Consider the following 27,068-nt stretch of genomic DNA (forward strand, 5'->3'; position numbering starts at 1 on the left):
ATTCTCTCAATATTCATATACTGAAGCTCTAACTCCCATGGGATAGTATTAAGAGATGGGGCCTTTTAGAAATAATTAGGTTTAGATGCAGTCATAAGGGTGAAGCTCTCATTATGAAATTAATGCCTTTATAAAAAGAGAAAGAGGCACCAGAGCTTCCCTGTAAGGATACAACAAAAAGGCAGCCATCAGCAAGTCAGGAAGAAGGCCCTTACGAATAACTGAATCTACTAACATCTTGGTCTTGGACTTTCCAGTCTTCTGAACTGTGAGAAATAACTGTATTGTTAGCCATTCGGTCTATGGTATTTTGATACAGCAGCCTGGGCAGACCAAGACAGTACTCCAGAAAAAATTTAGAAAGTATGCTGACAAATTCCCACCATATTAATACTAAGTAAAAATATCAATGGTATATGAAGAAATACTTATTAATATTGTAAAATCCAGTTCTTGGTAATTTCCAGTCTAATTCACTTAGTTAATAACATTTTCTAGTGTTTTCCATATTCAGCAATTACAATATAATGCCTAAATATATCCTTTAGAGTAGTTTAAGGAGTATTGCTTAGAGTAATCCAAAATTGTGTGTTCTCCACCTGCTAAGAGTCTAAATTTTCACACTAGTTTTATTGTAATTTTCAATCAATAGAGTCTGCCTTGCTAAAATACAATAAAATAAAATAAAATAAACATATATATATATATGTATATTTGAAGTCCATAAAATAAAATGCTTTAGTTCCCTTGAATCATAAGAACCATTATAAAAACAAAAAAAAATATTAAGGAAAGAAATTAAATACACTTTTTGAAAATGCTAAATTACTAACTTGAGAAATGCTTCTTAACAGAAGTAATTGTGCCTCCCTAGATTGTCAATTAAATAACTATAATTAGAAAAATTTTCCTCTTTAAAAGGCATAAATGATTTACCACAAAATCTTCGTAATAACAAATTTTAAACACTAGATTTTAATGTAAGGCAAGATGTATCTGGAAAATAGGTGTTTCTGAAGTGTTTTAACTTTTCATTAGATCCCATTGACATGGTCCTACAGAGTTCATTTTACTATAATTAAGTTTATTAAATATTGAATTTCAATGCAAACATGAAAGCTTCAAAGAAGTAGAGCATTTAAGCTTTCCTTAAAATGTATTTTCATACGTGTGAAAACAGACATATCCTATACTCTGCCTATACTTTATTCATATTTGCACAGTATTTGCTAACTTCTTACTATGTATACAGTACTCTTCCTTCATTTTTTTTTTAACATTTCAGTTAAGGGCACATTCAAAATTCACTCTGTTTCTACCCCAAAATTGCTATAGAAAAACTGTTGAACTGAACGTTCAAAATTAGTGTTTTTCAGACCAGACAGATAATGTGGTTTTCAAGTCAATCTACTAATGACACTAAATGCTGTAACATGTAATCACTAGATTTGGAAGGGGGAGGCAAAGAGTTGCCTGCATTTGAAAGTAGTGAAGACAAACATATTAAATAGGAAAATTTGCAGACATCCATTAAATTGTGTATGTATGTGGGTTCCAATAGACTGACATTTTCAGAATCATACTAAACATGGAAATAAGCCAAAACAAAAGAGACGGATTTGACTTTGAATGATTCTTCATCCTAAATTAGACATACTACCTGTGTTAAGATACTATGTATGTGTGTGTTTGTATACATATACATATAAATGTATATGCATATATTTGCCTTTAATGCATATTATAATATGCCCTGTTTTCAAGAGTTCAATGTCATTAATGTAGTAATTTAATTGATTCACTTATTATTTTTACAATATTTCATTTAATAATCATTTAGAGGACTTACTGTTGTGAGGAATGAAATGTATTTCATTGGCTTTTATATATTTTATGTTTAAGACATCTGAATATATTAGGCAATCAATCCATACATAGAACTGAATTAACATCCTATTCAATAGTTAATAGTATCCAAAATATTTTTTATGTCTGAGATTCTTTAAACCTTCTTGCATTGAAACACTGCTATCAGCTCTGGTAGATGATATTTTCTACTTTAAAATATAATCTCTACTTGTTTACACTATTTTCCTCAATGTATTTCTTAAATATCTTGTGCTATACTAAAATGAATTCATTCTAAGTGCAAAGTTATAAAAACTACGTTACTGCATACATTATGAAAACTGAAACATCTGCTAAGCTTTCATAAAAGGTGCTGAGAATATGACACATTCATGCCTTTCTCTAATACATAAATAGATCATTGTGATATGTATTTTCATTTTATAGCATTCATTCCTAAATCCAAATTTCAGCAATGTTATATACAATATTCACCAAAAGTACAGCCAATTATGTCTTCTTATACATTAATATATTTCTGAAAACTGTTCCAAGAAGTAAATTCAAGACTGCATGATTTATTTTCCACTTAGGAGACTAATGTTAGGCATATAAGAAATGATATGCTATAGCCAGCCCACAGTTATGCTCAGGAATGGCCCCGCCATACAAATAAAATTGAAATCTTAGGTCACATACATTTAAAAATGTTTTTCTGTAGGTCAGATTCATTTATTTGAATTATTTTGAAACCATAATGTCTGCCTTATTTGGTCAGTTATTATACTTACCTCTTCAAAGTCATGCACGTATTTTAATTATGAAAGAATGGGATCTGCCCAAGTTTTCCAAATCAAAAAATCAAAAGTTTGAATCATAAGCACACAGGCTTTTGTCTTTTCAGAAAAGGTTTTTGCTTGTTCGTTGTAATCATATCCTCTTATAGAAGTTTCTTTCTGCATCTGACTCAAAGGAACACTCTCACTATTCTGAGGTCCTGCTCTAGCCTTCCTAATAAACCATCCTCAGGCGTTATAAAGAATTTTGCAAGGTAACATTCAGACATCCTTCATGACATGCATCAAACTTATCATTTCTTGCTCAATGGCTGTCTTTCCAGACAAATGAAGAGCATTACGAGGACAGAGGATGTTTTATTCTTAGCACACATCACAGTGCTTGGGTCAATAAATGTTTACTGAAAGAATGGCTAGATGAAAGCAATAATTGTATTGATAATGTTTTTGTTTTTAGGAATCTTTTGGTTTCTGCAAACTTGGAGATTTTACTCTGGACTGACACTTCTTTTCTAGAAGTTATAAATATGCCATATAATTGGACACATTTGTCTCCAGTTTGTGATGATGTTTTTTATTTCCTATAGTCAGAAATGAAAATTTTTAAAAGCCTAAACATAATTCATCAACCACATACCTTAAAAGATGATATATTTCAAAGAATTTCAGTGGAAATTATGGGTCAATATATTTTTAAGAAGGTCCTTATGAAGACAATATTGCCTTCCCTATGCCTGGTTATATTTGTTTAATTGGACATTCTACACTTTTCTAGAGATTTTGCTTACTTACAATCAGATGAATTGAAACTCATTGGTTTGCATTCCACATTGTTCCTTCTGGAAACCCTTTTTAGGGTCACACTGACAGCTGCCAGTTATCAGACTAAAGGCTCTTCATGCTGATAAACTGCATACATATATTGAACCAACAATTCCACAATTTCAATTGACTTAACACTTTTCTTATGTCATCTAGTCTTGTTTTCTATATCTAGTGTCACAAGTAGTACAAAATGTTCAACATATTATAGTATATGAGAAACCACTTTCCTTGGGAGCTGTCACTTTGGGATATTGTCAGTAAGAATGAGGAATTCTCCATCATGCCTGGTTTCTTACACTGTTCAACTGAAAATCAGTGTTTTTCAAAAATGTCTTTAAGAACCACTAAGTGGAAGAAGATGGAAGATTGTCAAAACTATCCACATCACCACACTAGGAAAATTTGAAGACATGAAAAATGGTGTGGTTTTCTGTAGGGTTCTCTGTTTGAAAACACAGAATTTTGACCTTGATTGCATAGCTCTGGATAATAATGTATTGGAGTCATCTGTGTAATCAAAAGAGATTAAAAATTCAACCACTAAAGTGAATAAATGTGTTTAGGAATACTGTTGAAAAAGTCTAAATAATTTCAAATGCAAAGTATATTATCTACACAACTCTAATTCAAAGTTTGCATCAAGAAGATATCTAAGGAACACACATGCAGAAAAGAGTTATTACTTCAGGGAAGGCAAATATGATGGTGTGGTGTCATAAGGGAAACATGCAGTTTTAAAGATGTCCACAGTGATAATTCACCGTTGAAAAGTATCCCAGATTTAGAATCTTCTAATATGACTAAATCGCAGATTTCTAATTGCTCTATGGGATAATATATCATCTGTCCTTAATATTTCCTGAATGCTGGTGAATTGTCACAAAAGCATTCATGATTAAGAAACAACAGGGAAGCCTGGGAGCAGTGGTTCATGCTTTATTCGCAGCACTTTGGGAGGCCAAGGCGGGTGGATCACTGGAGGTCAGTAGCTCGAGACAAGTCTGGCCAACATGCTGAAACCCTGTCTCTACTAAAAATACAAAAATTAGTGGTGGTACATGCCTGTAGTCCCAGCTACTCAGGAGGTTATGGCAGGAGAACTACTTGAACCCGGGAGGCAGAGGTTGCAGCGAGCTGAGATCATGCCGCTGCACTCCAGGCTGGGCAATGGTGTGAGACTTGGACTCAAAACACACACACACACACACACACAAAGCGGGAAAATATCTGGTGCTTTGCAAAGTCATCACAATACAAATCAAAATAAATTTGTCTTAAGCCACTTAGACAATACTAACCAACTTTCACCAGGTGCAATCCATGCACAACCAAAACCTTTTACTGTGAGAGCAAAGCTCTTATGGAGTTCTACCTCATCAGTGATCTACCATTATAAGATATAAAAGACTAGTAGATTCTATTCAGAAAACCATTTTTCTTTGCTTGGTATTAATTTTGGTAGGAGATGAGTTACCAAGTTAGAAATTAGTGTGGTCCCAAATTAAAACATTAAAAAGAACCACCTAAGGTAAATATAAATATGTGATATAAAATTGTCAAAACGAATCCTTTCAGACTTTACATCATTTTCAATGGGAAGTATATACCAGTCATTGCTAATAGCTGGTTAATATTATGTGAAATACCATAGAGTACAATAGCTTTAAAGAATTTTTTATTCTTAATATATGAATTCTATATTCCATATTTTTAGAAGAAACCAAAATAATAAGTTGAGTAAGAGGATAAACGATGAAAAATGTAAAGTAATCTGTGTAAATAAATACTCTGAGTAAAGCTAGTAACATAACCATATCTATGACACTTAAGTATATAGGGTTTAGGTAAGTGAAGGGGGCAAAAAAAAATGCAATTATAAGCAAATTCAGAATGATCAGCATACGTAGAGGAACAATTAGTCATATGGGCTGAAAACATGTTACAGTCACCAAACACAGCACAAAGAAAAGCTTTGTAACACAGCCACTATCTTTCTAAAAAGTGACAGCAGAAGATGCCAAAAGCTACAGTGATTATCTGAATCACAGAAAAAAGAGGTGTCAACTTTGAGCTGAAAGAAGACCATGTATAGAGGTTCAACTAGTAATGTCAAGAGTTGGTAACCATTGGCAAAATAACATGCATCTTCAGGGAGAAAATGCCATATTGATCATTTCAGTTCATACTATAAGTAGAAAAGCAGCAACTAAGTATGACACGCATGTGACTTATTTTTATCTACATATAAGTTGTCTGCTGTATAAAGCTTCTGGGTTAGTGTACAAACATATATATGAAAATGATTAAATGCTAATTGCTACCCATATAGCATAATCAAAATAAAAATAATTGTAATACTGCATGCATGTCTATTTCTAAAATTCTTTAATTGAAGTCTGTGCATTTGATGCTGTCTCTTGATAGCTTTGTGTTTGTATATTCAAATTTAAGGAAGGTGATACACCATGCAAAGAGAACCCTTCATTAAGGTATACTTTCACCTGATGAGAGTAGACACTCACTTGACTTTATGATTTGAATTACTGAACCAATGCTACAGGAGAGTGTGCCTATGGCCCAGATTTTGTACATGAGGTATTTTTTCGCAAATTCCCAAAAGTTTATTATTAAAACCTAAATAACTTTTTGGAATTTTATGTTTAATCATAAGCTTTTAAAAGTAATAAATTCTAAAATACAATCTACAATTATTAATTAATCATAATCATTGGCAATCATGGCTTAATATAAGCTATTTCTTATTAGATGTTGTTTAGCATTTCATCTTAGAATTCATTTTGGTGTCTGAGTCTCCTTGGGGCTAATACAAAGTTGATGTATAGGATACATCAAGTCATCCTATAATCAACTACCTACTTAGCTATTAGAACCTAAGAGACTATCTTTGTTTTACTTTCAAGACTTCAGACTGATTAGTCATTAAATAAATATGTACTGAATGCCTACCTACTCTGTGTCTGGTACTGTGTCTGGACCTTACAATGGTAGGACTTTCCCTGCCACTGGGGAGCCTACAGAATGAGTGAAATTCTGTGTCATTCCTGTTGACTCCCCTTCAAGCTATTCCCCGTGCGCATATATCCATATATACCCAAAAGAAACAGGTAAAGTCCATCTATGCACATAAAAGCCCACTTATTTTTTCTCCCAATTATAAGAGAACAACTTTTCAAGGCTATATAAAAAAGAGAGCCTTGCTATTTTCTAACAGGTATTTTTACAGACAAGTAGTACATAGTATATATACTAAAACTTTGCTAAACAAATCAAGTTGATTTCTTACTGGAGCAATGAATTGACCTCTAATAACAGCTATAGCTCACCTATAGTAATCAGATAAAACTAGATTACCCTGGATTAACAAATAATTATTTTGATTTCTTTGTTTGTTTGTTTGTTTGTTTTTGGTGTAGAAGGGGAATGTTGTGAAAGAGAAGAGTTGGAAAACCCAAAAATATACAAATCCACAAATACTTAGTTTATGTCTATAAACAAAGAAAAAGCCTTTTACTTATCTTCAGAAATGAAAGTATAAGCACAAAGACAATTGATCAGATTGTTAATTGTGGTCTTCTACTGGAGACTATGACCCATGTCATTTTAGTTATACATAAAGAAAAATAATGGTATAGGTGATACCTAATGTTATCCACGTATCCGTGAAGAAAAAGTACTGCACAGAAATATGAACACAACTAATCAGATTTATCTTTTATATATGACATTTTATAGATGTTAGCAGATTTTTCTAAGCTTCTGTCATTATAAAATATTTGTAATACTAAAGTCAAGAATTTAATTTAGTATCATGGATCTAATTCATTAACTCTTTTGAAGTAAAAGTAAATCAAATTTTAATAAACTTTAGTCTGACAATATTTGCTCACATTAAAAAAATTATTTAGAACGTTAACATGTGTGATATATAATATATAACAGATATATATTTTACATATAATATATAATATATATCATATGTGTTGGATAAATATATAAGGATACATATATATGAACATATATGTATACATATAGATACATATGTATATATACACACATATGTATCCTTATATATTTATACAATAATCAGTATATTATTACAAAGTAATTGTGTATTTCTCCAAAAATAATGAGGCAGTGGTTATTTAAAACAATAATATCAAAAAGTCTCCTCAAAATAAAACACATCCATAATTTAACATAATTGCAATTTGGTCATATTGGTTATAGTATAAACATAATATTGATTTAGAAGGACACATTTTTCAGATCTTAGGAAAATTACATGTAACAAATTCATCATTCCTCCATCTCCCTCTTCCCTTCTTGGTTACACTGTATGTATCTTTATCACTTCACTATTTATAAAGTGATCTACCAATGAACAACATTTTTTAAATCACTGTCCTTGCTTCATTCTTTTTCCTAACATTTTCTTGCTAGTTGGTATCCATCATTCTTACCCGCATTTGGGGAGATAGAAAAGTTTTTGTATTCCTCATTTTGTTGTACCTATCCACCTAATGCCTTAAAAATCAAATTATTAACATGCAGGATAAGTCACCTAATCATGAGAATTAGCAGCTTTTTGGTTTAATTATAATCATAAACTTTTCTTCTGAATCAATGTTCACGTATTCAATCATTTATCTTCAGAAATGTCTTCTTATATCAAAAATTCAAATCTGAGACTTTATCTCCTTTTACATTTTACAATGTCTGAACTTCTTTATAATCTATTTTAGACTCTAACAGCTTTGTAAATATATTACTTGTCATTGTTCTCTACTTTTAAGTTTGAATGTGATATCACTCTTTATAGAAGGCTCCAAGCAAACCTGAGAATAAGTTTTGAATTGATTTAGTTACTTTTTACGTGCATTTATGTCCAAATATACAGTAAAATATTAGGTTGGTGCAAAAGTAATTACAGTTTTTGCCATTAAAAGTAATGATAAAAACTGCAATTATGTTCGCACCAACCTAATAGTTATTAGAAAGATGGTGGTTATACAAATTAGATCACTTTCATCACACATTTTCTTCTAAATGTATATTTTCAAGTATCTTAGTAATTTCTTGTAGCTGAAATAGAGAAGCTGATATTTTTATTAAATAGTTTTCAGAAAACCTCAATCTCTTTCTTTATCTCTACCACTGCTCTTCAGCTTTCTCTAAACATACATCTGTATGCACCATAAATATATTTATTGTGAATATGAAAGTTCCTCAAGGTTCCTGTGTGTTTATATCTAACATCACTGATCTATAAGGCATATATTAAACTTTAATGTTTCTTTAGTAATAATCATGCGCTTGTACCACCACCTATCCACACTCTCACACAATCACCCCTTTTGAAGTAAAGCCTATATTTTAAAAATAACTATTACAGATTGTGAGTGCAGTCTAGGATCACATAGCAGAACTAAAAGCTAACTGGCCCACCCACAAAGTAAATGTGAGACAGAGGGCTCAGGGTAGCCATACTCTAGCCAAGCAGTGCTGACAGATACCAATAGATATAATCAAATGTTACACATTTGTGTTTGCACACGGGATAAATATTTTCCTGACCAATCTATACTTTTGATGATTCAAGCTACAGGATAAGTTGTAAAAATGTCTTTTGCACTTATCTACATTACTTAATAGTATCTTCTTGTAATAGACAACTGTTTTACACCATTTTAGTAGGAAATCAATTTGTCATTCAATTCCATTTTCTAATGCAGTAGTCCAACCCAACCCAGAATGCATTATTGATATGGAAATGAGTGTAATTAGCAGCGTAAATGATCTGTTATTTATGATACAAGTCAGAGCAGTAAATCACCATTGGCTCACTATCATTACTATGCAAATAGAAGAAAGCAGTTAATGGTCCATGTGTTAAAAACAGGCCACTTGCTTGCTCATTTGCAAATGAAAGGCAAGGGTGAGAGTTTAAGGTAGAGATGACAGTTTATCATATTGTCAGTCCTGGTACTTGGACTTAAGAAAACCAAGACACACCAATCATTATGCTAGTTTTAAACGTTATCCCCTTTCTCTACTGTATATTCTGCCTCGAACCTATTCTTACAGCACCTTCAAACTTATTTTGGGTTCCCTGTGATTTGCACATTGGAAGTGGAAATAATTGTGAGAGTGCTTGTAAGTGTTTCACACTGTATGAGATAGCTTTTATGCCATATGGGAAAAACACAATAAAAATTCACTATTATGAAATAAAATAGCATCATTGGTCATATAATTCACTTCCTTTTCCTACAAATGAATTTTATTTTCTTGTAAGGAGAGAAACTAGCAATAATTTGAGTAGTTAGAGAATAAAGGAAATATTTGTGAGCCTTACTGGAATTTATTCAGTATACCTGAAAGCAATTGGTCTGCCTGTCCTGGTTGCTCTCTTTTCGTTTAACATTCCAGGGAATGTGAGAGCTTGTGGGGAAACTTGAGTGCATTAGCAGCAGGCCAATGCTTGCTTAGTGAAATGGGAACAAAGGCAAGACACATGAAAAGCTAGAGGAAGAAGAGGGATTGAGGGCAAATGCAAATTCTGCAAGCTTCACTTGCATAGATCTGATCATTTTTTAAAGTATTTGACAGACTTTCAGAAATACAGAACTGAGAAAGAATAATAATGTCTTTATATTGAAGGTGTACATAGTAGAAAGGATCTCAATCCCACATAGATTAAATTATCTCCATCTTTGCAAATATATAAATAAAACTGACAAATCACTTATGAAACCTTATTTTGGTTTGTTGTTATTTTTATTAAGCTATGGATTCAAGAATGACATACAAATTGGGCATGAATTTTATATACAGGAAATGATAATAATATTTAAACAGTAGAAAATACTTTTTCTTATACCAACATTTTTTCTTAAATTATATGTACAGAGTGGTTGGAACAATGCTTTAATTCATCTTTCTTATCAGCTTATGTTTTGTAAATATTATATTTTTCTTCAATTCCAAGGAAATAGCTAGGCCATTGTATTTCCTTGCCTCATTGGTTTTTCCAAAGATAATCTTCCTTCTTGGCTTTTGTTTTTGAAACCTAAACCAGGAAGAAAGATTATATGAGGAATCTGAAAAAGTCAAATTCATAGAACCAAAGGGTGAAATGATAGTTGTCCAGGACTGGAGAGGAGAAAATGGGAAATGGCTAATCAATGAGCATGAAGTTTCAGTAAAGCAAAATTAATAAGAAAGTCTACAGATCTGGTGCAAAACATTGTACCTACAGCTAACAATACCATATTGTATACTAAAAATGTAAGAAAATAGATTTCATGTTGTGTTCTTATCACAATAAAATAAAATTTAAATAAATAAAGTAAAATAAAACCTTAAGTCCAGTGAGAAGTTTAAGCTAGAGGAAAGGTGGATGGTTTTGGGTTGAGCCCATGTATTTGTTATCAAGAAGAGAAGAGACAAGTGCATACTCAATAAGTCTGGGAAAGGAAGGGACATCTGTAGGCATAACAGATAGAGGGATACAAGTGCACTCCCAGGCAGCACTCAGGAAATGAACTGACTTCAGGGGAGGGGTTATGTATTCCCGAGTGTATCAGTCAGATTCCCAGCAACTACTTTATGAGACATTCAAATTAGGATAATTTAAAGAATGTTAATATAAAAGTTATTAATTTTAAGAGTTTGAGCAATGTAAAGGAATTACTAGGGACAGTGCAGGAATGAGAGCAGTTTATTTGAGCTGGCATTAGCCCCAGGCCCAGCAAGACTAAAGCAGGGAAGAGAGAGATTATAGAACAAAGAGAAACTTACAAATGCAGCTTCCTTCAGAGCAGCAATGACCTTCCCTTGAAAGACACAGATTAAGAAGATCTCACAGAGAGGGAACCAGGAGAACAAATACTTAGTTTCACTGTCCTTTCTCTCTCTCTGATTCCCTGCTGGGGCTTTCCAAATGGGTCATTGGACAATCCTAAACAAAACCCAGAAAGCACAGGAGTCTACTGATAATCATCCACACAGGCCAGCTTCCAACAATCAGAACACAAAGCCAGGATTTCTGAGGACACAGTGGAGCTTTCTGTCTTCAACGGATTATACAAGTGTGGATAGCTGAGTATATCAAAGGAGGAGGCTGTCATAAACCAAAAACTAAGAATCCCCCTCTAAAATTTCATATGACAGTTACCAAAATTTACTACATTTACTAAGTTCTTATGCCCATGGATTATGCTAAGCACTTTATATAAATTTTCTTCTCCCTTACAGTATTTTCAGGTAGGTCCTATTATTATTCTTTTTTGACAAAATAAGAAACTGAGGCACAGAGAGGTAATTATCTTCCTAAATAACACATGATGAACACATGATGAAACCATGGCAGTTAGATTCAAACCTGTCTAGGTCTGACCCCAGAGCCTGTTCACCTAATGACCTCATATAATGCTTCCCTATATTTGACATAAATATGCTGATAAGATTCCCAATTGTGGAAAGTAATTAAAATAAAATGCGAAAATACTTAAAACTATTCATAATTTGAATTAATAGGTTCTTTTAATTAATATTTGTTATAGTTTGCCTTCTGCACTGAAACATTAAGTTGGAAGAGAGGCAGAAGTAATGGGATACATTACTGGGATACATTACTGGGTGCATACGCAGAATTGCACCATTGCTTTAAAATGAAATGAAGATGAGAGAACCACTTAGACATTACAGTTGTTGGACAGATTAAATAATCCACTTTGCTAAAATGCAACTGGTAAAGAAAATAAATAATGCTTATGAAAGGAACTAGATTCAGGTCTATTATTTAGCTCGGCTTTGAACATTAATTGTTTTTCCTCTTATACTTGTGTTTTATATACATACATACGATGTGCTTTATTTAAGTAGGAACCATGTGTTAAAAATGTGTAAGTAAAGTATAACTAGCAGTCATATTATTAAAATCTACACCATGTCTATATCAAACATCTTATTTAAGCCAGAAGAACATTTTTAAAACATAAAACTTGTTAATAAAGAGAAATTCCATAAAATGAAAAATTGCTTTCTATCTACAGTCAGTTATGTCTCTTTGCAGGTTGCAATTACTTTCCATGTTGGTTTTTTTTTTTCTTTTCTATTAAATGAAGTCTCGCTTTGTTGCCCAGGCTGGAGTACAGTGGCGCGATCTTGGCTCACTGCAGCCTCCACCTCCTGGGTTCAAGCGATTCTCCTGCCTCAGCCTCCCAAGTAGCTGGGATTACAGGTGCCTACCACCACACCTAGCTAATTTTTTGTATTTTTAGTAGAGATGGGGTTTCACCATGTTGGCCAGGCTGGTCTCAAACTGCATGCTGTTTTTATATTCGAAGAATATTATGTTGTATACATATTGAGATCCCATTACCAATCTTGTTTAGCATGAGACAGCTAAGTCATTGAGTACAGAGTTATTTTCCAAAAGTATTCAATCTCATGTTGAGAAAGCAAGAGGAAAGATGAGGTGGGAGATGGGGGATGGGGGAAGCAAGAGAGCGTGAGAGGGAGAGACAGAGACAGTGACACAAAGACAAGGAGAGACAGAGACAAAGATTGAGATTGTGGTGCTGAGTTTTAATGACCTTCTGACCCCAAACCTGGTCACATTGATGTAAATAATAAATACACGGTTGCACTGCTTTTCCTTAGAAGGAAACATAGACTTACTCCTGTATCTCTTCTCATATTCTTGATGTTTTCTGAATTTTTTATTCAGACTGATTGACACTGATTCCCTCTTTGACAGACCTCTCTCCAGAACCTCACGCTCCTATATCCAGGAGGACGAATGCTACGCAGCCTCTCTGTTTGGATGGCAGGTGGCATAATAAGCATATGTCACATCAACTCCTGATCTCTTGGTCTATATTCTCATCTAAACAGCTCCTTTCATGGTCTTCTTCATCTCATCTCAGTTGATGGCAACTCCATCCTTCCAATTGCTCATATTAAAAAACAACAACAACAACAACAACAAAAAAAAACAAAACCTTTGTAACTATTTTTATTCTTGTTTTCTTTGAAATTTCATATCATATCTCTCAGTAACTCCTGCAGGCTCCCTCTCCCTTTAAAATGTATACAGAATCTCATTGCTTCTCACCACCCCCACTGCTTCTACTTTGGATAAAGTCAACACAATCTCTTACTTGGAATATTGCATTTGCCTTTGACTCTGTTCAGAGTATTCTTAACCAAAGAGCAAGAGTAATCCTGATTGAATGTATATCAGCTCAGGCCACTCCACTTCTTAGCACTCCTCAATGGCTTCTCCTATGTCTGAGAATAAAAGCCAACGTCTACTACATGCCTTTCCTTCCCCTATTATTCTATGATGACATCTCTCATGACTCTTGCATTTTCTTATCCCATCAACATATAGTGTTAACTGTTTCCTTGAACTGTCATCACAGGGCCTTCATACTTGCTGTTTGATTAGTCTGTACCATGCTTTCACCAGCATCTTCACTTCCTTCAGATCTTTACTCAAATGCCACTTCTTCAGTAAATCTCTCCATAGGGCATCCTATGTGAAACTATAATCTCCCAACATTCATTGTCCTCTTTCCTAAATTATTATTCTCCATAATACTTATAGTCTAGGCTTCCATATGTTTTACTTATTTTGTCAACTTTTAAGAAAATATAATCTCTACCAAATCAAGGATTTTTCACTACTTTGTACATGATTGTTTTCCAATGATTAGAGCATGTATTGAAATCAATTAAAAGGCAAGTGAAAAACGGGACCTCACTGTCATTTTGTAACCCAGGTTGTCTGTTCTTTGATCTATCTCTGTTGCTATCACCTTGAGGGATGGCCTTTCCTGAAAGGAGGTGGAATCAAAATTTCAATGGTCATAATAAAATACTAATTTTTTTATGCTTGTTAATAAAGATAAACAGAATTTTATAATTTACAAATGCCATTTTAGACAATAATTGTAAATGCCTTTTCTTCCAGAGTGTAATATTAAAAAACAGTCAGCAATTTTATGTTTCTGTGAAATATATTACTGGTTGCAATTTGCTTTTAAGTTACTTGTAATATGATTAAATAGTAAATAGTTAGGATCATGGTGCTATACAACTTTTCCAGCCAACTGTGAATCAGTTTATGTCTAAAAATTTAATGGGTGCTCTCTCTATATATAATGTGATCAGAGGTGCATTCTGCTAAGTGTTAAATAACTTGACTTCTGTAAATATAGCCTTAAATTTTCTAATTTTAAGGCAAAATTAGATTTCAATATGTCTAAATATCACCAACAGCAGTAATTAGCAGCTATATTAGCTCACTGCAAATTAGTTGATAAGGATCAAATTAGATTTTTAAATCATCATTGCAAATTATGAAGCTCTATTTTCAAGAAACACATTTAATATCATTAATAACCCACAGAAGTTGTGAAAGGTGAAAACTCTTTTAAAGAACGACTTCTGAGAGACAATCCTTTAGTTTGCCCATTCACTGAAGAATCACTCATGTAATTAACTTGCCTCATCTCTTCCCTGAGTTATTCAGATGGTCGGTGAGGATAGTAATGGCAGCCACAAACTTCTGGAATCATCTCGAAGTCTGATGATACAGTGTTACGTGGTATTTTCTACCACATAACCAAAGCTGTGGAATATATGAAGGGGTATCTAGTGCTTACATTTGTAACATCGAAGGGTTATATGTACCCCTTCATATGTTCCAGAGCTTTGGTGTGGTAGAAAAGTCATTTATAACATACAAATCCAATACTACAGTATAGAGAGTTACATATTATGCACTCTTAAAGCACAATATTTTAGAAATTTTATACTGCATTTAGCTAAATACTTCATTTACAGATAGAGTAGCCTTCATAGGATAATTAATATTTTCTAAAAACTTCCACTAACTGACATTTTTACAATGGATTTTGTTCTTTAAGTTTCAGTTTACATCAATTATAAGTGTGAGAATTCGTATGGAATCTGTATAAAAGAAGAGAAAATTTTCTTTTTACCTTCCTATTACATGTAGAACTTTTTCTTCTACTAAGACTAAAATATTCCTTTAATAAATTCAGAAATCATTGGTTAATTTCAAATTTCTCACCCCTGCAAAAATTATATATGATTTTGAAAAGGCCAACATGTTCAATCACCTGTATTTTTATAGATCGAAAAATATTCACATTTAAAAATTGCCAAATTACAAAAAGTTGCAAATGGTGTTCCTTTAATACAACTTTCAGGCCTCATTTATTCCTTACTTGCATACCAGGTTCTCAACAAGAACAGCTGATCCAAGAAAAAAATAAGTCCTTCGCAAAATTTCTTTATTAGAAGAGCTATAACTATATACACATCGTTGGTAGTAAAATATATATATTAAGATCTTGAAACATTAGAAAATATCTATCTTAATTCTATAGTAAATCAACAGAAAGACACAATAATCTTCAACATAACAAATCAAACACATTGAACTCTCTGTATGTTGAGGTGATGAATATATTCTACGCATGGCAGTGTGCATTCAAATTCAAAGCCTTGTTTACCATTGATTTTTGTCATGTACTCTAATAGTGTCATTACATGGAAGAGGGATGCCCAAGGAGATACTTTAAGTTTGAGAATTATTTTCCTCTGTTCAGCTGTTAAACTACCTCTCAGGAAACCAATAATTCACAAAGGGAAATTAAGCAAGGTGACTCAGTTATGTGACTTTATGTTCCAGTTCCTGTCCATGCTTTTAAAAAGCATGTTTCAGATCATTTTACCCCTTAGGGGTCAGCAAGAGAATAACCAATCTAAAATAGAATTTAATAGTGCAAATTCACATCCATGTAATCTAAATTGTGTCCTCTGGAGTTTTAGAGACCACTAACAGTTAAAGCATAGTGGATATAGTAAATTCTGAAATCCCAAGAATGAATGAATACAAATATGATTTCATATGACTGGACACTGTTTGAATTACAGAGCTGCTAGAAAGCCAGAGATACAGTCAAGTGAAAATATTTTTCCCTAAAGTATCTAGATGGTGCTTATGGATACTACAAGTCTTCTACACCTTAAAACATTATGTAAAATTGCTAGAATTCCTATTTTCCCTATATAATTTGGAATATCGAAGAATTAAATAACACATATTTTTCTCACATAGACTCTCAGGTGGTCTTTGGGGTAAGAGTAGGGGGAGTGTGGGGGGAAAAATAACTACACTGCTTTTTACCATGACTTGGAATCCACGGAGTCAAGAGATATCACCCATTTATATACACACAGAGACACATTCATCTTAGTAAACTTCAAATTCTCAAAGGGAATCCTCTCTTGTGGCAGGCCTAGTTTTAAGAATCAGAACATGTTCCATTCTCCTTCAATGTTCCAGCAGACACTTCTTTTGTAATCTTATAATATGGAATCAGAACAACAAGGTTTCACATTCTTCTATTATGTAGATCATTCTTATTACATACAACTGAGAAGAGCAATGCAAATGTGCAGCTATTCTAACCTGCCTATTGGATAAAAATGTAAAATATCAACAAGTTTACTGCTCAACATTTTCCATCTTTTATTCATTTGCAGAAGAAAAACAGAAAATTTTCAAGAAACAAATGATTTAAAGTCCAGATTTCTTTGATCTGAAGCTGAACTCAAACTTTTTTCTACTTACAAGCATGTTTATCAAATAACTGAAATAATTTTTTAGGCATTCATTCATATTTCTTATAGGAAAGAAACAATTTCATTTCTAAGTCTCATAGGAAATTGTTTTTAAAGCTATGAGTTTAGAAGAGAAGATCTGAAATCAAGACATGACCAGAGGAAATTACAAAAAAAGATGACGTTGATATTCCTTCTGGTGCCCTCCTGTTTTCAGTGCCCATCTCCTACCATACTACCTAATCCCCAGGAGAAACCTTCTCTAGGCCTATTACCACACACCTTGATTTCCAAGTATTTCTTTTCTAGCTAAGGGAATATCAACGGAGTTGTTGTCACTCTCTGAGTAGCCTCCAAGACTTACAAACCATAGACTTGATGTTAAATTTTGGACACCATAAATAATTCTGGGCAACACTTGTAGAGAGAAGAAGAATTCTACACAATGTGAACACCTATTTATTTTTATCACATAATATTGCCTTTCTCTGGAATTCTAAATGGTGATATCAAAAGACTCCTGTTTATAAGAAACTAACGTACATTCTTGTTAATTTTTCTATCAGAGGAAAATGGAATAAATGGCATAATTAGAAGAAATCTATAGTGCAAGAATAAAAACATGAATAAAGCCAATGATAAAAGCTAAACTTTATCATGCACACACGAAATCCCAGGTTCTAGATGAAGTCTTTTCCATATATTTCCTAATTTACTCATATTTGCCCTGAGATATATGTTAATATTATTTAGATAAGAAAACATAGTCTTAAAATTATACATGGCTCAAGCTCCAGACCTAGGATTTGATCCCAGGGTTCTCTGACCCCAAAGCTCCAGCTTTTAAAAATTATATTTTAATACTATGTAAATTGACTTAGCACTTATAAATTTATATTTAAATATTTTGGTGAAAGAAAAAAATAAATAATAATCCTTTGGTGTGTCCCAGAAAATTCCCAGATATGCCAGGGGTTAAAAATGATTCTCTATTCAGAATCATCCTCAATGAATAGAAAATTCAGTATATGGCCCAAGACAACAGAGTAATTATAACCATAAAAGCAGGAAAATGTGCCATAAAAATTTGTCAATCATTGTATATAACATAGAGAAAACAAGAAATTGATGAATAAATGAGTACATGTAATCTCTAGAATAAGTTTCTAGTCAACACTGTCAGCCATATAAACAGGACATGGTAAATAAAAAACCTCAGAAAAAGCAATCGGTAAGATCTTAAAACTGAACTGAATCAATTCATTTAGAAACTAAAAAGTTTATATCCGCTATAAATCACATATTAAAAGAAATAAATATGACATCATTCTACAAATGAAAAACAAAAAATTTAGAAAGGCGCATTATCTCCAAGTAGGCATGACTGACATCCACCAAATATGATAAGAAAATATACTACAATAATTAAAAGACTTAGCCAGCTTACATTGATAGGTGATTCAATTTCCAGGAGAAATGCACTGATATTTCCTCAAGAGGAAAAAGAATAAGATAAATATTTACTAAGTAGCTATGTGATCTTGTGACAATATCTCAGAGATTTCATTTCTCCTTTCTAAGTCTCAGCTTCTCTACATTCAAGTTTTAAATACAACAGTTTTATAGAATATTATTTGCCATTTTTGACACATGGGAAGAAAATATATAAATGAATTCTTATGTATTCAGCTCAAGTAACAAAAGTTAAGGTTGACACAATAAAACTCAAACTATATTTGCCAGTAAACCTTCAAACAGTAATCCCATGAACATAACTAGAATGGCCGAACCTTTCTCAAACAAAAGAGACTTTTGCAGGTTAGACTTAAGTTAAATGCTTCATCATTAATTCCATCAGGCAAAGAATGGAAGTGGGTAGAGCACACCAGAGACAAGAATAGGTTGGAGGCCAGGCAAACTAGAGGTTATAAATGGAAGCACTAGAGGCTAGAAAAGAGTGGGTTGGAGACTAGGTAAACCAGAGGGTTTTAGTACAAGCAAGAGGGTAAGGCTAGAGATCCCAGGGCCATGTAAACACCAAAGACTGGTTGTAAAGCAAACCGTATAATCTCAGGGCAAGGTAAATTATCTACAATAAGGACATTCACAAAACCTAGCAAAGACCAAATGTAAGGTAAAAGAACACTTGCATTGTGCCCATCCTTGGTGGTCTTTTTTCTGCATTCCCCCCATTAAGAACTGCTCCTAAATAAGTTTGGCTTAGAAAATACAGAGAGATTACTAAACAAAGCAGTCTGCTAGAACTTATTCCAGCTCTCTGGGATACAAGGATTTCCCTTACGCCTACCTGCTCTCAAGCTAAAGGATTTCACATTAATGGTAAAGTTCTCAGCTGGAGAATGAACTTGACAGTAAAATCAGATGGCTTATGTAGCAATGTTTGAGTTCTAAAGAGCTGTAATAACTAGAATTCTCCTTTCCTGTACAGGAAGTGATAAGCCTTTTAAACTATGCTACTTATATTCATGTTCTGATACAAAAAAAAAAAAAAAGGAAGATTGGTCAAAAGTAAATTTTTAGGATAAACTCATTTGTCTGGCCCTGTCTGCCTAATTATGCCTCCCCTTCCCACTAAAAGCTTTTAAGTATTCTCTATTGTACATGCTACAGAATAATGTTCAAACGCCTTTGTAGGTCACAAAAGGAACTCCATAATCGGGTTAACATCTACCACCTAGGCCTGATCCTGTAGTGACTTTCTGCCTTGCTCTTTATGCCTTAGAAACACTGTACTGTCTATAGAGTAGTTTTTGTCCACACCATTCTGTTTCTTTCCTCCATGACTTTTATTCTATGACTTCCTCTAATTAGAATACCTCATCTTCCTTTTCATCTATCTTATTTATTCTTTATGACTTACCTTAAAAAAATCAACTCCTTAAGAAAACCACCCTGATATTTCATCACAATCACTCTCTGGTTCCTCAGAGTACCTACTCATTCTCTAGTTCTGCTTACATAGTATCCTGGGCATAAATTTAGCCCTATGTACCATGTTATCTCATGTGTATCTGTTCGCGCATGTTTAGAGTGAGTTTTACATTTATGAGGCTAGCCCTATGGTGGCTGCTTTGTTTGTTTGTTTGTTTCTAGACTAGTGCTCATAATTCAGATAACATCTACCAGGTAAATTTAATACATTTTTATAACTGTGAGGACAGATGTGATATAACATTCTATAATGGGAAGAAAAAAAATGTGTTTTGGAGCCAGACTTAGATAGTACTCCTAGCTTTAATTATTGCTTACTATATAAATTCTAGTAAGTTACTATCCACTTTCAGTTGTCTTCACATTTATAAATACCAGGAGAAAAATACCACTAAATGTTGGTTCTTATAAGATGTCTTATGAAAAGCTACTGGCAAAATTCCTGGTGAACAAATATCGATCATTTCCTTTAAACTATAAGCTCCTTGATGGTAAAGCATAATGCTGTGTGTGTTGTGTATGAATTTTAATATCTTCAACAATTAGTAAGCACACAGTATGTGATATAATATGGGTACCCTATAAGTGTTTGTGAATGAGTAAATAATTATGAATAAACACATACATAAAACAATTACAAGTTAAATTTCTAATAATCCTAACTTTGGAAAATATAAATTGAATTGAATGAATGGAAGAACTGAGTAAATGCATATCAAACTGTTAATGATAATATAAACACTTTCCTTAGCTTCCCGTTAATCTGTATATTTAATATAATTTCAATCAAAATTACAATTTGGTAAGATGGTGGTTTTGGAGAAGGGATGAAATTTGAGGGATATTGTCATTAAACCAGAAGAATGAATGTATAGCAAGAGCCATTACATCTTTTAAAAGTTAAACATTATGATACTGGCTCAAAGACAGACAAATAGAATAAAGAAGCAAAACAGGGAATCCAGAAACAGATTTATATATTTATGTGAATTAAACATGATAAAAGTAGCATACCAAACCAGTGAGACATGGTGCGTTTTGCAATAAATTGTGTTAGAAAAACTGGATGCCCTTTCAATATTCAGACAGACCAAGTAACTCTCCAATAATCACACTGTTAGAAAGTAAGTAAGCACTAGCTTTGAAAGGAACACACTTTCAACAGTGTTTCACTGCTTCTCAAGATTTACCTTAGATAGTGTGTACAAGTCCTTGCAGAGATAGGCTCAAATTTACAGATGAGTAAAATGAGGCCAGAACATGTAAAAGACTGCCTTGAGATTATTCTGCTAGTGGTTATGTTGCAAGAAATACAGCTGGAATACCTAGCTCATCAGCATACAAAATTAAATATTCTGCCTCACTTCTACGTTTGCAATAAAATGTATCTCTAACTTTATCAGGTTTTCCATTAACTCAACCAAATTATGAAGACTTGATCTTTAATACACAAATTCAGCTATGACAAATGTACCTTCTCCAAACTTACTATCTAGAAGACATCCATTGGTTATGAATTAATGGATTCTAGGATATACCTTTCTCCCCATGAAAAAAAATCTACCCATTCAGGTTACTAAGGTATGAAATTCTGCTGCTATAGCTTTGGTATTTTAATTTAACACTGTTCTCTATTGTTGAAATGCATTATTTCTGCAGGTATGAAACTTACAAAATATTAGTCATGTATTATTATGAAGAAAACAACAATGCGATAGAAAGTTTCTGGTGGGGTTAGGATAAGAAAGTTTTTGGTTTAATAAAAATAACCAGAAACAGCCTTCTGGAGGAGGTAACATTAGAATTTATTCTAAGAAGATGCAGGTTGTCATTCCAACACCTGAGGAAAGTATTTACGAATAAAAAAATATAAAAAGCCCTGTATAAATGGCCCTGAAATTTATTAAAAATGAGCTTATTTTACATTTGAAGGACAAAAAGAATGCTAGTATAGTAGCATGGTAAATCAGGGGTGGGGAGATGTACTTGAGTATACTACTAGAGAGATATTCAAGTATCGGAATTTGGTGCCCTATAGGATACAATAATGAGTTTGCAACTCAAATAAAATCCGAAAGTTCAAAGGAGGATTTGTGTCCAACACATTTAGTAGAAAGATAGTAACAATACCATCACTAACTTATCCAAAGAAAAGTAGATGTCCTTAATTAGCCAGGTGTGATACTTAATACTGAGTGTCAACTTGATTGGATTGAAGGATACAAAGTATTGATCCTGGGTGTGTCTGTGAGGGTGTTGCCAAAAGAGGTTAACATTTGATTCAGTGGCCTGGGGAAGGCAGATCCACTCTTAATCTGGTGGGAACAATCTAATCAGCTGCCAGCAAATACAAAGCAGGCAGAAAAATGTGAAAAGGAGAGACTGGCCTAGCATCCCAGGCTACAACTTTCTCCCATGCTGGATGCTTCCTGCCCTCAAACATTGGACTCCAAGTTCTTCAATTTTGGTACTCGGACTGGCTCTCCTTGCTCCTCATCTTGCAGGCAGCCTGTTGTGGGACCTTGTGATTGTGTAAGTTAATACTTAATACATTCATATATATCCTATTAGTTCTATCCCTCTAGAGAACCCTGACTAATTCAGATTTTGGTACCAGGAGTGGTTCCTGAGGAACAGAATATTAAGGATGGAGTTCTTTCATCAGTTTTGGGGTTTCTAGAGTTGGCTGCTTAATATGACTAGACCCCAAAATGCTATGGAATCTCCTTCTAATCATATGGAGAACACCGATAGTACTTGACATGAACTGTTTAGAGAGTTATGCAAAATAAATGCATTTAACACTCCTGATTCACCACTCATGAGAGGCAAAGAGTTTAGTGACTCTATACATACATAACACCTTTGACAATATGTGGAGAACCAAGGAACATAATGAAACTGGTTGCTTGCTCCTAAGTTTAGTGGACAAAGTGATGAAAGAAAATGATGAACTTAGGGATTCTGTCTCTGGGCTTTAGAAGCAGATACTGAGCCTCAGATCTCCTAAGATTGCCCTGAGGGAGAGTCTTATCTCCTCTAGAGAAAGAACTGAAATTGTGGAAAAACAGACATGCTATCATGTGAGTGGCTGATCTCCAACGAAACATGCATGCACAGCCTCACCAAGTGTTTATTGTTAAAGTGAGGGCATTGATTGGAAAAGAATGAGACCCTGCATCTTGGAATGGGCACATGTGGGTGGATTCTGATGAAGCTGGGGATACTGAGTTTGTAAACTCTGATGAACCTTTTTTGTCAAAAGGAACAGCTTCCCCATCCCCAGTAGTGGCAACATCCCCTCCCAACCCATGCTGTCATCAGCTTTTCCACTTTTGTCTGAGGAGATAAACCCTGTGCTGCCTGAGGCAACAGTGATAGCCTCCCTGCTCTGCACGAGGCAATGGTGATAGCCTCCCCTGAGGCAGTTGCCAGGCATGATAATGTTGATTCTCCTCAGGAGCCACCCCCATCACCTCTGTTTGCTTCTAGATCTATAACTAGACTAAGTTCCAGTAGGTCCCTAGAGTTTAGGTTGACAATGTGACTCATGAGGTGAGCTACACTCAAAAAGAACTGTTTGAGTTTTCTAATCTATATAAGTAGAAATCTGGAGAACAGGCATAGAAATGGATATTAAGGGAATGGGATAATGATGGAAGGAACATAGAGTTGGATCAGGCTGAATTTATTTATTTGAGCCCACTAAATAGGGGCTCTGCTTTTAATGTTGCAGCTTGGGGAGTTAAAAAAAAAAAAGGTTCTAATAGTTTATTTGCTTGGTTAGCTGAAATATGGATTAAAAGATGGCCCACTGTGAGTGAGCTGGAAATGCCTGATCTCCCTTGATTTAATGTAGAGAAAAGGATCCAAAGGCTTAGGGAGATTGGGATGGTGGCGTGGATTAATCACTTTAGACATACTCATCCCAGCTGGGAGGGTCCAGAAGATATATCCTTGACAAATGCCTTGTGAAACACATCGGTGAGGGCAGCACCTGCTCTTTGAAGAGCCTGTAATTGCTCTTCTCTGTATGTCAGATCTAAGAGTGGGAACCACAGTCACTCAACTACAAAATTTAAATGCATTGGAGATAATTGCATCCAGAGGTGGCAGGGGCCAAGTGGCAGCACTCAACCATCAAAGGCAAGGTGGGCATGGCTACCATAATGGACAGCAGAGACAAAGCAGCAATAAGAATAGTCTGACTCGTGTAGAGCTCTGGCATTGGCTAATTAATCACTGTGTTCCTAGAAGTGAAATTGATAGGAAGCCTACTGCATTCCTACTTAATTTATATAAGGAGAAAACTTCTAGGTTGAATGGACAAAAGACTAATTTGAATTACAAAAACAGAGAATCATGGCCCTTCAACCAATTTCCATACTTCAGTCACTTTACACTCCCAGAACCCCTTGAATGAAGGGGAGGCTGGGTCCCTTTGAGGAAGGACCCCACTACATTACTGACAATTTATGCACTGCATCTTTCTCCCATCCTTCCCCAAGGAAACTTAAGGCCTTTTACCAGGGTAACTGTGCACAGGGGAAAGGGAAATGGTCAGATATTTTGGGGACTACTGGGCACTGGCTCTGAGCTGACGTTGATTCCAGGAGACCCAAAAGATCACTGTGGTCCTCCAGTTAAAGTAAGGTCTTATGGAGGTCAGGTAATTAATGGAATTTTAGCTTAGGTCCTACTTACAGTGGGTTCAGGGGGTCCCCAGACTCATCCTGCAGTCAATTTCCCCAGTGCCAGAATGCATAATTGGCATAGACATACTTAGCAGTTGGCAGAACCCCCACACTGACTCCCTGACTGGTAGGGTGAGGGCCATTATGGTGGGAAAGGCCAAATGGAACCCATTAGAGCTGCCTCTACCTAGAAAAATAATAAATCAAAGACAATATCACATCCCTGGAAGGACTGCAGAGATTAGCGCCACCATCAAGGACTTGAAGTTGCAGGGATAGTGATTCCCACCACATCCGTGTTCAGCTCTCCCATTTGACCAGTGCAGAAGACAGATGGATCTTGGAGAATGACAATGGACTACTGTAAGCTTAACCAAATTGTGACTCCAATTGCAGCTCTTGTACCAGATGTGGTTTCATTGCTTGAGCAAATTAACACATCTCCTGGTACCTGGTATGCAGCCATTGACTTGGCAAATGCCTTTTTCTCCATTCCTGTCCATAAGGCCCACCAGAAGCAATTTGCTTCCAGCTGGCAAGGCCAGCAATGTACCTTTACTGTCCTACCTCAGGGGTTTATCAACTCTCCCGCTTTGTGTCATAATCTTATTCTGACAGACCTTGATCACTTTTCACCTCCACAAGATATCATATTGGTCCATTACATTCATGACATTATGCTGATTAGATCCAGTGAGCAGAAAATAGCAAACACACTGAACTTATTGGTGAGATGTTTGCATACCAGAGGATGGGAAATAAATCCAACTAAAATTCAGGGACCTTCCAACTTCGTAAAATTTCCAGGAGTCCAGTAGTCTGGGAGTCCTGTTGAGACATTCCTACTAAGGTGAAGCATAAGTTGCTGCACTTGGCCCCTCCTACAACCCAGAAAGAGGCACAACGCCTGGTAGGCCTATTTGGATTTTGGAGGCAACACATTCCTCATTTGGGTGTGTTACTCCGGCCAATTTATCGAATGACCAAAAGGCTGCCAGTTTTGAGTGGGGTCCAGAACAGGACAAGGCTCTGCAACAGGTCCAGGCTGCTGTGCAAACTGCTCTGCCACTTGGGCCCTGTGACCCAGCAGATCCAATGGTGCTTGAAGTATCAGTGGCAAATAGGGATGCTGTATGAAGCCTTTGGCAGGTCCCCATAGGTGAATCACAGCAGAGGCCTCTAGAATTTTGGAGCAAGGCCCTGCCATGTTCTGAAGATAAGTATTCTCCTTTTGAGAGACAGCTCTTGGACTATTACTGGGCTTTGGTGGAAACTGAACATTTGACCATAGGTCAAGTCACCATGTGACCTGAATTGCCTATCATGAACTGGGTGCTTTCTGACCCATCAAGCCATAAAGTGGGTCATAAAAATCAGCATTCCATCATCAAATGGAAGTGGTATATACGTGACTGGGCTCAAGCAGATCCTGAAGGCACACGTAAGTTACATGAGGAAGTGGCTCAAATGCCCATGGTCTCCACTCCTGCTACCCTCCTCCTCTTCCCCAGCCTGCACCAATGGCTTCATGGTGAGTTCCCTATGATCAGTTGACAGAGGAAGAAAAGACTAGGGCTTGGTTCACAGATGGTTCTGCACAATATGCAAGCACTACCTGAAAGTGGACAGCTGTAGCACTACAGCTCCTTTCTAGGATACCCCTGAAGGACAGCAGTGAAGGAAAATTTTCCCAGTGGGCAGAACTTTGAGCAGTGCACCTGGTTGTGCACCTTGCATGGGAGGAGAAATGGCCAGATGTGCAATTATATACTGTTCATGGGCCATAGCCAATGGTTTGGCTGGATTGTCAGGGACTTAGACGAAGCATGATTAGAAAATTGGTGACAAAGAAATGTGGGGAAGAGGTATGTGGGTGGACCTCATTGAGTGGTCAAAAACTGTGAAGATATTTGTTTCCCATGTGAGTGCTCACCAATGGGTGACCTCAGCAGAGGAGGATTTTAATAATCAAGTGGATATGATGATCCATTCTATGGATACCCCTCAGCCTCTTTCCCCAGCCACCTCTGTCATTTCCCAATAGGCCCAGGAACAAAGTGGCCATGGTGGCAGGGATGGAGGTTATGCATGGGCTCAACAACATGGATTTCCATTCACCAAGGCTGACCTGGCTACAGCCACTGCTGAATGCCCAATTTGGCAGCAGCAGAAACCAATGCTGAGCCCTCTGTAAGGCACCATTCCTCAGGGTGATCAGCCAGCTACCTGGTGGCAGGTTGATTATATTGGACCTCTTCCATCATGG

The 27,068-nt window shown here is 35.2% G+C and overlaps 1 protein-coding gene across 5 annotated transcripts in view; it reads right to left on the bottom strand.

The window, feature by feature from the left end:
- Positions 1-27,068, bottom strand: part of ERBB4 (erb-b2 receptor tyrosine kinase 4) — a 1,174,422-nt gene that overhangs the window by 1,048,990 nt on the left and 98,364 nt on the right. Inside the window, exon 1 of one of the 5 annotated variants that reach the window (XM_055109071.3) lies at positions 11,292-11,489. The exons of the other annotated variants lie outside the window; for them this stretch is intronic. The gene's annotated coding sequence lies outside the window, so the exon portion shown is untranslated. Of the gene's footprint in view, positions 1-11,291; positions 11,490-27,068 lie in introns of those variants that run through there. 5 annotated transcript variants of the gene reach the window in all.

The sequence above is a fragment of the Pan paniscus genome, chromosome 13, assembly GCF_029289425.2.
Source record: "Pan paniscus chromosome 13, NHGRI_mPanPan1-v2.0_pri, whole genome shotgun sequence".
Taxonomy (NCBI): Eukaryota; Metazoa; Chordata; class Mammalia; order Primates; family Hominidae; genus Pan; species Pan paniscus.